General features: G+C 48.1%; 1 pseudogene; it reads right to left on the bottom strand.

The window, feature by feature from the left end:
• The window catches only part of LOC141239266 (neural cell adhesion molecule 1-like), a 56,149-nt pseudogene that overhangs the window by 15,438 nt on the left and 28,451 nt on the right, over positions 1-12,260 (bottom strand).

Consider the following 12,260-nt stretch of genomic DNA (forward strand, 5'->3'; position numbering starts at 1 on the left):
CTATGAAGCCAGTTAGCAGCCACTGCTTGGTTTCATCAATCATCTGATGATCATGTGCCGGAAGAAGAAACCATGAGACCAGTGAGGAATGCTGGCAGCAGGGGGGAGGAGCAGCGGAGGTCTACTAGTTGAGTACGTTTTCTTTTTATTTTGCAAGCACCCTGGGCCTAATTTCAAGCTAAATAAAAATAGTGGACCACCCATTTAAACAGGCCATGTCAACATTTCAGCAGTTGCCAATTTTTTTGCCTTTTTAATCCCATTGTGCAACTAAGCTTTTTGTTGTTTTATTTTTTTTTAAACTGACATACAGTTCCAGAGATACTGGTCTATGTATTTCGAGCTCATTTTTATGGTCTTTATTAAAAGGTGTGGATCCTCTGGGGCGTGTCTTTAGACTGCATAATTACCCTATAGGCACCACCTCCTAGGTAAAAACTAAAAAAATTAACTGTAAATAAGAAGGCCCACATCTTTGGAACAGTTTGGTGGATTTTAAAAAAAGAAAACAACGTAATACTCAGGGTAACAGCGGGAAAAGAATAGTAGCAAATACCGACCATTGGTAAAATGGTGACAGGTTTTCTAAAAGTCTTTTAAAGTACTGGGGATTGGTTATATCTGCTACCTCTGCACTATCTATAGCTACTTCCATGATCAAACTATCTCACACAAATATCTCAAAATATCTTGTGTCTTTTATGGGTCCAAAAAAAAGGTCCCTTAAAAATATTTATTTTCTTATGAGTAAAGTCAGAGGAAAAAACTTTATTAAAATTTTTTCATATAAAGAAATGATCAGAATTTCATAGAATCATAGAATCATAGAATGGTAGAGTTGGAAGGGACCTCCTGGGTCATCTGGTCCAACCCCCTGCTCAAAGCAGGATTCACTAGATCATCTCAGACAGATGTCTGTCCAGCCTCTGTTTGAAGACGTCCATTGAAGGGGAACTCACCACCTCTCGTGGCAGCCTGTTCCACTCATTAATCACCCTAACTGTCAAAAAGTTTTTTCTAATATCTAATCTGTGTCTCCTCCCATTTAGTTTCATCCCATTGCTTCTAGTCTTTCCTTGTGCAAATGAGAATAAAGATGATCCTTCTACAATGTGACAGCCCTTGACATATTTGTAGACAGTTATTAAGTCTCCTCTCAGTCTTCTTTTTTGCAAGCTAAACATTCCCAAATCCTGCAACCGTTCCTCATAGGACATGGTTTGCAGACCAGTCACCATTCTGGTCGCTCTTCTCTGAACTTGCTCCAGTTTGTCTATGTCTTTTTTAAAATGTGGTGCCCAAAACTGTACACAGTATTCCAGATGAGGTCTGACCAAAGAGGAGTAAAGACCGATAATGACTTCACGTGATCTAGACTGTATGCTTCTGTTAATACATCCCAGAATTGTATTTGCCTTTTTTGCTGCTGCATCACACTGTTGACTCATGTTCAGTCTATGATCTATTAGTATACCTAAGTCTTTTTCACATGTACTGTTGCTTAGCTCTATTCCTCCCATTCTGTATATGCTTTTTTCATTTTTATTGCCCAGATGTAGTACTTTGCATTTTTCCCTGTTAAAAACCATTCTGTTGGTTGCTGCCCACTGCTCCAGTTTATTTAGGTCTTTTTGAATCCTCTCTCTCTCTTCTCTAGTATTAGCTATCCCTCCTAGCTTTGTGTCATCAGCAAATTTAATCAGTTTACCCTCAATTCCTTCATCTAAATCATTGATAAAGATGTTGAACAATACAGGTCCCAGGACGGAGCCCTGTGGTACCCCACTTGAGACATTCATCCAGCTGGATGTGAAGCCATTTACAACCACCCTTTGAGTCCGATCACTAAGCCAGTTATGAATCCACCTAACAGTTGCCTGGTCCATTGCATACTTGGTCATTTTTTCAATAAGGATGGTGTGAGATACTTTGTCAAATGCTTTGCTGAAGTCAAGATATACTATATCTACAGCATTTCCCTGATCCACCCAGTCAGTGATTCTGTCATAGAAGGAAATTAAGTTAGTCTGACATTTCCTACTGAGGCTTAAAAACATGAACATATCCTTAAAAAATAACGAGACTCATTGTCAGACTCTATCCACCTTTCGAGGATAATATTTTTTAATTGCTCCAATGCATCCAAAGTGATAAAAGAATCAACGGTATAAATTGTCTAAATCGAAAAATTTAATCGTTTTAAGCTCCTATACAGGACAATATGTTTCGATGATAACAGACAACAAACCCTACGTAACCTGATCCTACAGTCATATCACATTGACATGTCCCTTAACTCTTGACCGCCGACCAAATGAATGCAAGTAGGAATTAAGGGACTGATTTATAACAAAAAATTCTGGTAAAAAAAAATTTCCATTTTGTTTAAAATTGGTTGTGAGGTTGGAATAGACTTATGTTTAGTATTTTATCTTTAGAAGCCATCATTTATAAAACAACCTTGTGTGGTTTCCCGTACCGTAGACTTGTAAGGACGTCTCCGCTGCAGCCGATCCTACGGGAAACACGTTGAACAGACATTTGTAAGTTCCTTCATCGCTCGCGTTAACCCTGGACAGGGTGAGGAAAGACGTGTCCATGTCTTCCATCGTCAGACTTAGGAATCCTCGATATTTTGAATTAATGTATTCCTTTAAAATGATATTGTAGATTGCGATGTTTTCGGCATTTTTCTGCCACAATACCTGCGTGATTTTTCTTTTTTCATCCCTTGATATTTTTCTTCTGATGCACTTCAGGGTCACGGGTTGAAGGAGTCTCACCCTGTGATGTTTTTCAATGAACACCTCGCCTGTGAGAATAGTGAATTTATGACTTTTTTTTTTTATATAAAGATTATATAAATATTGTAAAATAAAATTAAAAAATCTAAAACAAAATCTAGACAAAAATATATAAATGTGTAAAATGATGTTGAATTATGGATGTCACATGATGGCTAGATGTGTTACTGATATGCAGATGATGGAAAAACAGAAGAACATTTCAAAAACATCTCGATACCGTATATTCAGTATTGAGCATGAGCTCAGACATCTCCGCACTTACACATCTTGACTGCTATTAATGAGGTTATTAATAATGTCTGAGGAATGTTCTGCCACTGAATGCACTCGGGCAAATCATCAAGAGCCGCTGCTGGCAGCTCCTGTGTAATCACCGACAAATGACGCCCCAGCTGTGTTCGATGGGAGACAAGTCTGGTGACGCTGCAGCCATCGTAGCACGTTTAGACCAAGCAGGCTGCTCACAGTAGCACCAGCAACATACTGCCTGGCATTGTCGTGTTGAAAACCTGCTCCTCAGACTCTAACTTTCCCTCGTGGCTTTGCCCATGTGGTCTACCGACCAATCCATGGCTATCATGTTGTCCAAGACGAAAATGGGACTCATCGCTGAAGAGGATAGATCTCGATTATAGCTTCGATTGCCATCGTTCTCTGCACCATGATAGGTTTTGAGAGCAGTAATGTGAGGTCAATGATACACAAGTAGCCGGATGTCTGTCTCATAGCCCAATATCATGCCAACACCCTCTGATGGTTTGTGTAGACGCCGTCTGATGCCTAAGGCTCGGTGTGTGACATCAAGTTTCACTTGCGGTGCAGAATGGATCACTACTTTGCATTCTTTGAATCTAATGAGACTGTATGGGCAATGATATGAAGATGCCTTCACAACTGAACATCAGATCGGTCCTACTCCTGGAATTATGGTGCATGAGGGTATAATGTTAGGTAGGCAAACTCCTCGAATCTTCACTCCTCGTGCACTAACTGCTCAACGTTACATTAATTTGGTAGTGGAATCAGTGGTACGGCCATTTCTCCCGAGTGTACCAAGAGACATTTTTCAACTCAACGCAATGTTCTATGTTTCTCGTGGTACTGTGATCCGCCTGCATCTCCACACTTGTCTGCCATCGAGCATATCTGGAACGTCATTGATCGGCAATAGCACAGAGAGCTGCCAGCAGAGGATCTTGATGATATGTCCGAGTGCATTCAGAGCAGCAGAACCTTCCTCAGATGACCATCAATAGGGCTGAGGCTGTAGGTCCCGGGATTTCTGCACGTGGTGCTCATACTCCAGACGGAAGTAATCCAGATATTTTAAAAATCTTGTTTCCATTTTTTTTAAAATTTGCAGTTTAGTAACATGTCTATCCATCCTGTGATGTTGGAATTTCAGAGCTAAGAAATATCATACAATTATTTCAGGAAAAAAAAGATCTAATAATAATAATAATAATTTTTATTTTTATAGCGCCAACATATTCCGCAGCGCTTTACAAATTTTAGGGGGGACTTATACAGACAATACAGAATAAGCATATCTCATATCGAAAGTAGTGAGGGCCCTGCTCGCAAGCTTACAGTCTATGAGGAAATGGGGGAGACACAAAAGGTAGAATCTACATATATTGTATAATGCAGCCTTGATATACTAAATAGGATAAATACTAATACATGGACTGGTCGCCTGGTCACCTGTATGTGTGCAGTCCTGACCGAGGCTATTAAGTGCATGGTTGGTATGAACCTGAAATTGAAGAAGATTTTAATATGGGGGAAACCTGGGACGGACAGATAGTGTGTGGAGGCAGTACGCCAGTCTAAAGAAATGGGTTTTTAGGGTCCGCTTGAAACTATGGGTATTGGGAATTAATCAAACTGTCCTGAGTAGTGCATTCCAAAGAATTGGCGCAGCACGCGAGAAATCTTGGAGACGGGAGTGGGAAGTTCGGATTATGGAGGATTTTAGTTTTAAGTTATTGGCAGAACGGAGGGCACGTGTAGGGTGCTAGACTGAGACAAGGGAGGAGATGTAGGGGGGTACTGAAGGATGGAGCGCTTTGTGGGTAAGCGTGATAAGTTTAAATTGAACTCTATATTGGATGGGTAACCAATGCAATGACTGGCACAGGGAAGAGGCATCGGTGTAGCGGTTGGCGAGGAATATGATCCTGGCTGCTGCATTAAGGACGGATTGGAGAAGGTAGAGTTTAGTAAGAGGGAGACCGATTAGTAGAGAGTTGCAATAGTCCAGACGAGAATGAATAAGAGCTACAGTAAGAGTTTTTGCCGAGTCAAAGGTGAGAAAAGTCCTGATTCTTGAGATGTTTTTGAGGTGTAGATGACATGAACGAGCGAGTGATTTGATGTGAGGAGTGAAGGAAAGATCTGAGTCAAAAATGACCCCAAGACAGCAGGCTTGTTGCTGGGGAGTAATGGTTGAGCCACAAACGGAAATGGCAATATCGGGCACAGGTAGGTTAGTGGAGGGAGGAAAGACGAGCAGTTCAGTTTTTGACAGATTCAGTTTTAGACAGAGGGAGGACATAATGTTAGAAATGATCGAGAAATGAAGTAGGTCCAGCGATCAGCTGTTAACCTTGAGTTTGGCTTCAGGAATCCATAGTGGACAACCATGTGCATGAGTGAGCTGAGTCTTCTAAAGAGAGCTGCTTCCTATTGTTCTGGGGTCTTAAGCAAGTGACCACCTCCTCCTTATAATGGTTATAAGCTACATCCGAATATCACGTATGAAAATCTCGGCAACAATTCAATAATAAATAATAATAATTGATAAGGGGGGGTTATAAAGTAAAATAAAACTTGACTCACCTCCCTGATGGGCGCCGCATCTCCACTCTTGGAGCTGTGACCCACGTTGGCCTGAAGCATTAACATCCAATGGAGGGCGTCATGAGCCAGCTGCAGCCAATCAGCAAATGCTGAGCAGCTGCAGCCTTCACATTTTATCCAAGTCAAGATTGTGATTGTCTGCAGCCATTACATTAACCTCCCCACCACAGGCCAAGAGCGAGAGCAGAGGAGCGGAGCTCCTCAGGGAGGTGAGTACACGTTCCTTTTTTATTACACACTCAGCTCCCCTTAGATGCCAAATTGGGTTTACATAAAACATAGTGGAAACCCATAGTCAATAGGAAAAATTGGACATTGATGGCATACGGGTAGAAAATCAATTTCTTTTACAAAACATAGTTGCCTTCAAATGGAGATAGTGCTATTCCTGTCCTCGGCCCATTTTTGGTTTTGCACTTTAGCTCCTGTCACATAAAGGTTGAGCGTAATACTTGAAATATACCTTCTTTCGCCATGTTTTTTTAATCTAATACAACCCCTTGAATGTGTTCATGTTTTTCTATTTTTCTTTTTTTTTTAGAACAAACAAATATAGTCTAGAAAGAAAAAAAGTTGGCAAAACTTACCAGGAAGAGTAAGACAGACTTCTTTCATTCTTGACCCTTCAAGGAAGGAAGTAAAAGTACATCGGTAGCAACCTTCATCCTGAATGCTGGTTTTATTGACCGTGATCGCCGTCTCGTTTAGGCCTGAAGTGCTCATCTAGACACGATCCTTATAACCGTCACTGATTTCAGCTCTGGAGTCTGACGTGTACGTGGCTACAGTGGTTTCTCTGCCGTCTACAACCTTTGTCCATGTCACTTGCCCGGCAGTAATGGGCGGAGGTAGAATACACTTTAGTGTTGCACTTTTCCCGTACTCCACTGGCCCAACTTCAATTTTCACATCTGCAAAATTAACAAAAACTTCTCTGTGAATTGTGAGAACTTCTCTTTTGGGATTTGTCAGATACAAAGGGAACTATAAACAGCAAAATAATACAGTTCTTCATGGAGCTCCACATGGAGGTGGAGGAGTTTTTTTCTCTATTTTCGGGCAGTAATTTTTCTATTTATACCATCAGTGAGCAGAATCTATCCTCAGACAATGACTATCGGGAGAATCGTATTTTATCGATATTTTTGAAAAGTATTTGATGAGTTATTTCTTAATTTTTCATATCACTATGTATAAACAATCTGGAGTATTAAGCGAAGGGGGCACATGACTGCAGGAAAAGGGGGACCCTCAACTCCTTCATTAGTTATTATGTGTGTTTATGATGATGGAACTAGGCCGGGTGGTCCCACTTTTAGAAATGGTAGTAAGTCTATCAGTGTGTTTGATGTGATACTGTTGGGAGGGTGGAGTTTATGAAGCGATGTAACTTCCTGTCTCATTGTCTCTTCCTCTCTCACAAGAAAAAAAAAGGCAGAGCCCTGTCTACTCGGGGAGTATAACACACACCATGTACTAGTGAAGTGACTTATACCAAGTGTTACCTACTTCATATGGTGGAGCTAGGAGAACACGACCAGGGGCGTAAATAGAAACCATGGGGCCCTATAGAAAAAGTCCTTATTAGGCCCCCCCTTCCCTCTCAGTGGAGTAAGGAAGAGTCACAAAATGGCATACCTCATAATTTTTGAAGATAGGGAGAGAGACATGTATTGCAGCACATACACAGTAATTTTGCACCTTCTTAAGCCCCTTACTGTTTCCACCCACTACAATACACCTTTTTTTGGCCCCATGCAGTATAATGCCTCTAAAAATACATCTTAACACACTGCATGATACCCCCACCCAGCAGTGAATTCCGCCATACGCACAGCATGATGTCCCCACAGTACATACCCTCATATAGCATGATCACCCCACACAATGAGACCGCCACATCACCTCATACAGTATAATGGCCCCACCACTACAATTCCCCCAAACACAGTATGAACGCTACCACAATGGTCCCCATCACCACAGAGCATGATGGCCCTACTGACTGATAAAAGAAAGCAAAAATACAGTACCACTCATCTGGCCACGTTCCACTGTTGTGCTGCTCCACTCTGTGTAGTGTGTGGACTGAGGCTCTGCGCAGCAGGCTCGAGCTTGTGACTTAATTGCGCCTGCTGTGCTGAGACTCAGACGTACAAGCTGAATGGTAGTGAGAGAATCAGATAGATCTCTGTTCGATCATTGTGTTAATTGTCGGACTGGGATATATAGGGCCCACCAGTGAGATTGATTCTGAGAGTCCACCTTAGACGTAAATGATAACAAAAACCTGGAAGTGTAAAGGTAAGCAGTGCTGTGTATGTGTGTGCTTACTAAACACACATCGCTTTATGCTTCCACTTCTGATCATACAGATCGCTGTGGGTCAGGAAGTAGAGGAGACATTTACGGCTATGAACTCCCTCCATGATGGGAAGCTAGATACTTTGTACATACGGAGTTCAGCTTCTCCTGCTGCCCTATACTGATCATCCAGTCAGTGCCTGTGGAAGGAGCAGCCGGCACCTCTGGATGGAGCAGCCGGCGCCTGTGGATTGAGGGGCTGGCGTTGTGGAAGGAGCAACCGGCGCCTGTGGAAGGAGCAGCTGGCACCTGTGGACGGAGCGGACGGCACCAGTGGATGGAGCAGCCGGCGCCTGTGGATGGAGCGGCCAGCACCTGTGGAAGGAGCGGCTGGCACCTGTGGATGGATCAGCCGGCGCCTGTGGACGAAGCCGCCGTCACCTGTGGATGGAGCAGCCGGCGCCTGTGGATGGAGCGACCGGCACCAGTGGAAGGAGCGGCTGGCACCTGTGGATGGATCAGCCGGCGCCTGTGGACGGAGCTGCCGTCACCTGTGGATGGAGCAGCCGGCGCCTGTGGATGGAGCGACTGGCACCTGTGGAAGGAGCAGCCAGCACCTGTGGATGGAGCGGCCGGCACCTGTGGAAGGAGCAGCCGGCACCTGTGGATGGATCGGCCGGCACCTGTGGATGGATCGGCCGGCGCCTGTGGACGGAGCAGCCGGCGCCTGTGGACGAAGCCGCCGTCACCTGTGGATGGAGCAGCCGGCGCCTGTGGATGGAGCGACCGGCACCAGTGGAAGGAGCGGCTGGCACCTGTGGATGGATCAGCCGGCGCCTGTGGACGGAGCTGCCGTCACCTGTGGATGGAGCAGCCGGCGCCTGTGGATGGAGCGACTGGCACCTGTGGAAGGAGCAGCCAGCACCTGTGGATGGAGCGGCCGGCACCTGTGGAAGGAGCAGCCGGCACCTGTGGATGGATCGGCCGGCACCTGTGGATGGATCGGCCGGCGCCTGTGGACGGAGCAGCCGGCGCCTGTGGATGGAGTAGCCGGCACCTGTGGATGGAGCGGCCGGCACCTGTGGATGGAGCAACCGGAGCCTGTGGATGGAGCAGCTGCCACCTGTGGATGGAGTGGCCAGCACCTGTGGATGGACCAGCTGCCACCTGTGGACTGAGCGGCTGGCGCCTGTGGACTGAGCGGTCGGCACCTGTGGACGGAGTGGCCGGCGCCTGTGGACGGAGCGGCCGGCGCCTGTGGACTGAGCGATCGGCACCTGTGGACGGAGCGGCCAGCACCTGTGGATGAAGCGGCCGGTGCCTGTGGACTGAGTGGCCAGCACCTGTGGATGAAGCGGCCGGTGCCTGTGGACTGAGTGGCCAGCACCTGTGGATGAAGAGGCCGGTGCCTGTGGACTGAGTGGCCAGCACCTGTGGATGAAGCGGACGGTGCCTGTGGACTGAGTGGCCAGCACCTGTGGATGAGGCGGCCGGTGCCTGTGGACTGAGTGGCCAGCACCTGTGGATGAAGAGGTCGGAGCCTGTGAATGGAGCGGCCAGCGCCTGTGGACTGAGCGGCTGACGCCTGTGGAAGGAGCGGTCGGTGCCTGTGGACGGAGCGGCCGGCGCCTGTGGAAGGAGCGGCCGGCGCCTGTGGAAGGAGCGGCCGGCACCTGTGGATGAAGCGTCCGCCACCTGTGGACGGAGCGGTCGGCGCCTGTGGACGGAGCGGCCGGCGCCTGTGGACGGAGCGGCAGGCACCTGTGGATGAAGCGGCCGGCACCTGTGGATGAAGCGGCCGGCACCTGTGGACGGAGCGGCCGGCACCTGTGGATGAAGCGGCCGGCACCTGTGGATGAAGCGGCCGGCACCTGTGGATGGAGTGGCCGGCACCTGTGGATGAAGCGGCTGGCACCTGTGGATGGAGCGGCTGGCACCTGTGGATGGAGCGGCCGGCACCTGTGGATGAAGCGGCCGGCACCTGTGGATGGAGCGGCCGGCACCTGTGGATGGAGCGGCCGGCACCTGTGGATGGAGCGGCCGGCACCTGTGGACTGTGCGGCTGGCGCCTGTGAATTGAACGGTCGGCACCTGTGGACGGAGCGGCCGGCGCCTGTGGATGAAGCGGCCGGCACCTGTGGACGGAGCGGCCGGCACCTGTGGATGAAGCGGCCGGCACCTGTGGACGGAGTGGCCGGCACCTGTGGATGGAGCGGCCGGCACCTGTGGATGGAGCGGCCGGCACCTGTGGATGAAGCGGCCGGCACCTGTGGATGGAGCGGCCGGCACCTGTGGATGGAGCGGCCGGCACCTGTGGATGGAGCGGCCGGCACCTGTGGACTGTGCGGCTGGCGCCTGTGAATTGAACGGTCGGCGCCTGTGGACGGAGCGGCCGGCGCCTGTGGATGAAGCGGCCGGCACCTGTGGACGGAGCGGCCGGCACCTGTGGATGAAGCGGCCGGCACCTGTGGACGGAGTGGCCGGCACCTGTGGATGGAGCGGCCGGCACCTGTGGATGGAGCGGCCGGCACCTGTGGATGAAGCGGCCGGCACCTGTGGATGGAGCGGCCGGCACCTGTGGATGGAGCGGCCGGCACCTGTGGATGGAGCGGCCGGCACCTGTGGACTGTGCGGCTGGCGCCTGTGAATTGAACGGTCGGCGCCTGTGGACGGAGCGGCCGGCGCCTGTGGATGAAGCGGCCGGCACCTGTGGACGGAGCGGCCGGCACCTGTGGATGAAGCGGCCGGCACCTGTGGACGGAGTGGCCGGCACCTGTGGATGGAGCGGCCGGCACCTGTGGATGGAGCGGCCGGCACCTGTGGATGGAGCGGCCGGCACCTGTGGACTGTGCGGCTGGCGCCTGTGAATTGAACGGTCGGCGCCTGTGGACGGAGCGGCCGGCACCTGTGGATGGAGCGGCCGGCACCTATGGACTGTGCGGCTGGCGCCTGTGAATTGAACGGTCGGCGCCTGTGGATGAAGCGGCCGGCACCTGTGGACGGAGCGGCCGGCACCTGTGGATGAAGCGGCCGGCACCTGTGGACGGAGCGGCCGGCACCTGTGGATGAAGCGGCCGGCACCTGTGGACGGAGTGGCATGTATTATCTGTCAGGTTCCCTTTAGGCAGCGCTCTGTATCACAGGTGGGTGCAGGACAAGAACAGCCGCACCATAGACATCATTACATGTATTTATTCACCTACATGTTCACATGTGGCACTTCAGCCCCACCACATCGGGTCTTTCCCAAACTTGTAATGGAGCTGAAATGCCACATATGAACCCATGAGACTACATGGATCTACTAAATACATGTACACATATGTACACAAATATACTGCAGACATGACATATTACACACCTCTATACAAACATATTAGACATAGATACATATATACATATATATACCCACACATTACACATGGACTTACCCTCCCTGCAGATAATTGCACATGGTGATGTCTGTTGAATATTCTTTAATACCCACACCAAGACTTATGCGGCCGGTACTATCTGTGGCTGCCATCTTGTGACACGGACCACGGAACCAGCCTTGGCATCTAATATGGGCACTGACCCCCGTATCGACACCAGACACCAGTTCACTTTATTCCGTGAGTCTGCTAGGTTGCTGCACTCAGTCAGCGGTAGGATTCATTTAAAACTCTGATGCCACCTAGTGGGGGTTCAGTGTAACTACGATTCAAAAGCATGTTAATTTTTTTAGCGTTTTCTTTACCAATTCCATTGAACGCATAAAAACCGCAGGTGATTAAGGCAGAGTTTTTCCTGCTATCACATGCGCAAAAAGTTGCAGAGTTAAAACTGTGTGTACATACGCTAAGATGTTCTCATGCGGTTTGCTGTTTTGTTTGTATTTTAGAACTAATTTCATTTGTTTTAGCAGAAATTTACTAGGAAATGAGTGCGGTTGTGTAAGAAAGGAGAGGTCTGCAATGAGAATGACTCCATGGACATTATACTTCACTATATTAAAAAATATTACAATTTTCACATTCTCCACTAGGCCTTATTAAATCACCTAATCAAATGCACATGAGCAGAAATGAACTCAGATCATGTTGGGATATAGAGTATGCCTCCTGAGCTTTTAATGTAAGCATGCCCTAATCTTAAAAAAAGGTCATTGTGAAGGAAGGGGGAGGAGGTAAGTTGTGACATCACCTATTGTGAATAGTGGATCCTGTGTTATCTACTGTATATAGAGGTGTTATCAGTCATTGTACAGGAGGAGGAGGAGGTGAGCTGTGACATCACCTATTGTGA

The sequence above is a fragment of the Phyllobates terribilis genome, unplaced genomic scaffold (assembly GCF_046119375.1).
Source record: "Phyllobates terribilis strain yellow unplaced genomic scaffold, ASM4611937v1 Scaffold_2__4_contigs__length_985480577, whole genome shotgun sequence".
Classification (NCBI taxonomy): domain Eukaryota; kingdom Metazoa; phylum Chordata; class Amphibia; order Anura; family Dendrobatidae; genus Phyllobates; species Phyllobates terribilis.